We start from the raw sequence: 3,588 nt of genomic DNA on the forward strand, positions 1-3,588 counted from the left end.
GGTTGAGCCCACAGAGCCGGGACAGGAGGCGCTGCTGGGGTTCCACCCACAAGTATTCCACCTTCCTCTCCGACCCATTATCTGACCCGTTTACAGTGAACTGATCCACACACACACACACAGCGTGGTAATCCCAGCACCCTCACACAACATCTCAGGATATATTTAAAACACTTCTAGAGCATGCTTTCCACCAGTTCAAATGTTCCAGACAGTGTGTAATACATGCGTACAGTGAAGAATTAGTTGCTGGATTTATGTCCATGAATTCTGAATCTTTCAGATGTGTTTGGTCTCAAATCTTATCATGTTTTTAGGGGATTTCCAAATGCATGAAAGAGTTTGCAGTCAGTAAGAAGTAACCAAATATCCTTGACTACACTTCTGTGTTCCTCTTTGCTCTCAAGATTATATTCTGCATATCATACATCCAGGTTTAAACCTTGTTGATGTAGAAGTGAGATGGAGAGAAGAACTAAAGGCCTTCAACCTTTATGGGACATGATCACAACACCCTATTGAAAATGTCACATGATTCCATGTGTCTCAGATCTTTCGCTGACCATCTAAAAAGTCACGTGACATTCACCCAAGTATGGTGACCCATACTCAGAATTCATGCTCTGCATTTAACCCATCCGAAGTGCACACACACAGAACAGTGAACACACACACACACACAGTGAACACACACCCGGAGCAGTGGGCAGCCATTTATGCTGCGGCGTCCGGGGAGCTTTCGGGGGTTCAGTGCCTTGCTCAAGGGCACCTAAGTTGTGGTATTGCTGGCCCGAGATTCAAACCCACAACCCTAGGGTTAGGAATCAAACTCTGTAACCACTAGGCCACTACTTCCCTACAACAGTCCACACTACAAGCATGAAAAACAAAAAGCTGTCTCAAAGCACTAGCTCCGATCAGATGAGCTGGATTCTACACAACATCACTGAATCACAGGAAGCAAAGTCATGTTCTCAAGTTCCCTGAACTGCTACAACAAGCACCTCTGAAGAAGAAAATGTACTGGATTTGTCAAAGCTTGTAAGGGTTATACTGCTGAAACTATAAAAGTGGACCAGACATGTTGCTAGTCTACGGCATTGGAAGGGCGGGTTTGTTGATTAAGTTCGTTTGAGCTTGATTTCAGGAAAAACTGTTTCATCTTTCCCTTTTATAAATACAAAAGTACAGCAATGCTAACATCCTCCGATTACAGTCTCTGTTTCTCAGGCTGTGTGTTTTCTTTTGGAGCTTTGAAGAGTCTCCTAAAGATAAGATATCTCAGTGTCCTCTCCCAATCGTGAGCTGCCGCTAACTATTTATAAACTCTAACAGGGCAGAACAATGAACATAGTTGCTCTCTCTGTTCATTAACGCGCTCATGTGAGGTAATATCACCTGACTCTTTCATCTGGGACAATTGGAATGGACTTCAGGAGACGTTAAAACTTCCTGTTCTCCAGATCGTTTCCAAGCACCAACCTTGTGCTAAAGATCATCAATCAGAGATGTGAGACCATAACACATGCCATAACACTGTTTATATCTCTCCGTCTTTCTCGCGCTCTTCCCGCTGTCATCTGGATTCCGTCTATGAGCCGTCAGTGATAAACCACAGGCCCACCTGAAAATCTCGCCTCTGCTCTCAGCGTGTTTAGATAACCCACCCCAGGCTAAGTTTCCAGACTAGTCAGTGTGTGTAAAATTGCAACAAAAACACAACGAAACGATATAATTGGCAACAATATCTGATGCAACTCAAGCGCTTATCAAAATAAAATCCCAGCTGTTAAAAACAAACTCACGCAGAAGGTTTGGATCAAATGATCTCCAATGTGGCAAACATTAGAATCAGGTTTTCAGGCTGTTCATGTGCCAGCAAGGATGATGGACTTTTAATTATAAACCAATCAAGAATACTGTAAAAAAAAATTTTTTAGCCATGCTAGCTTGTGCAAAACTCACTAGTTGTCTTCCGAAAGATGGACGTACCTACTGCCACAATGCTAAGTGGTTGGTAGTTGCCAGGGCGTTGCAATGCAGTTGCTAAGGTGCTCTGAGCAGCTTTAGCATGTTGATGTGCAGTTGCTAGGGTATTTGGGGCAATTGCTTAGTGGCTGCTTATTGGACAAAACGCCCATTAAAATTTATAGCACGCTCCTCTACAACCTGCACAATTTAATTTATCATTCATGTTCACAACACAAACGATGATGAGCGAGTTACATTCCAAAGTTTGATATTTTGCTATAGAAGTTTGTTCAGATAACTAAGACTTTGTGAAATAATACTAGTAATGTTTACCTTAGGGGAAAAAAACAAGCTGGATTCATAGAGAGACCACACACACACACACACGACCTCAATTCTTAAATGGCACCATCTATGGGACTGAAGCAGAAGACGGGGCAGGAGATCTGATCTGGGGTCAGGTTTGGACTCATGAGAATGAAACATTCTCTCTCTGTCTTTCACCATGTGGTCTGTGTTTTTCTGTCCATCTCTTTGTGTTTCTCTCAGCTACAGGAACACTGCAGCACAGGCAGTGGGTGGAACTAATCTCATTAAATATGAAAGAACTTCCAATGAACTGAGAAAAGAAAGAGGGAGTGAGAAAGAGAGGAGAGGTTACTGAAGGTTGTGTGTGTGCAAATGGTTATGCAGCTCATAAATCTCAACACGCTTCTCCAGAGAGTTGCGAGAACTTTCAGTAAGTTTGATGTAATCGTGTATCACTGTGTTTCCTGTTTGGACAGACAGAGGAGGCGGGACTCAAATGACAGGCATCCCACTGGACGAATAGCAACTTGAGATCGACTCGATCTTCCCAATCAGCAGAAGTCTGCTGATTCTGTGTGGTGTGTTGATGGAGAGTCTCAACAGTCCTCTATGACAAGAACATCCTAAAGTCTGTGCTTGGGAAGAAATAAAATCTAAAGACATAATCAGGGGAACTTGGTGTCAGATCATGAAAAACATAATTGTCCTTGATCTTTTGAAATGTACATGTATATTTACTCAAACTGACACTGAACAAACTGTGGGATGTCATCAAACTGCTGGACTGTTTTGTGTTAGTAGATGTTGCTGCTTTCCATTGCTGCTCACTTGCATAAGATTAACTTTTAGGCCAAATGTTTGCTCATGGTGTTTCAAGTGGCTATAACTTTAATTGAAAATAGATTATTTCTAATAACTTTATAATTCCAAAATGCTCTCAGTGTGCGCTTTGATCTTTGCACATTTAGAGCAGGAACAAATACATTACCGTTCTAAAGTTTAGGGTCAGTATTAAGTTTTTTTTTTTTAAGACATCAATTATTTTATTCATTCATTAATTTTAATTCAGGATGCATTAAATGGATGAAAAGTGACAGAAAAAAATAATTTGTAATGTTGCAAAACATCTTTTTCCAAGCTTTTCTTCTTGAGTAATTATGCTGAAAATTCAGCCTTGCATCACAGGAATAAACTACATTTTATTACAGATTATAAAAAAAAAAAAAAAAAAAAACATTGATTCACATTGTAATAATTTCTCCTAATTTTACTTTTTATTTATTTATTTATTAAATAAATGCAGCCTTG

This window comes from Carassius gibelio, chromosome B25, assembly GCF_023724105.1.
Source record: "Carassius gibelio isolate Cgi1373 ecotype wild population from Czech Republic chromosome B25, carGib1.2-hapl.c, whole genome shotgun sequence".
NCBI lineage: Eukaryota > Metazoa > Chordata > Actinopteri > Cypriniformes > Cyprinidae > Carassius > Carassius gibelio.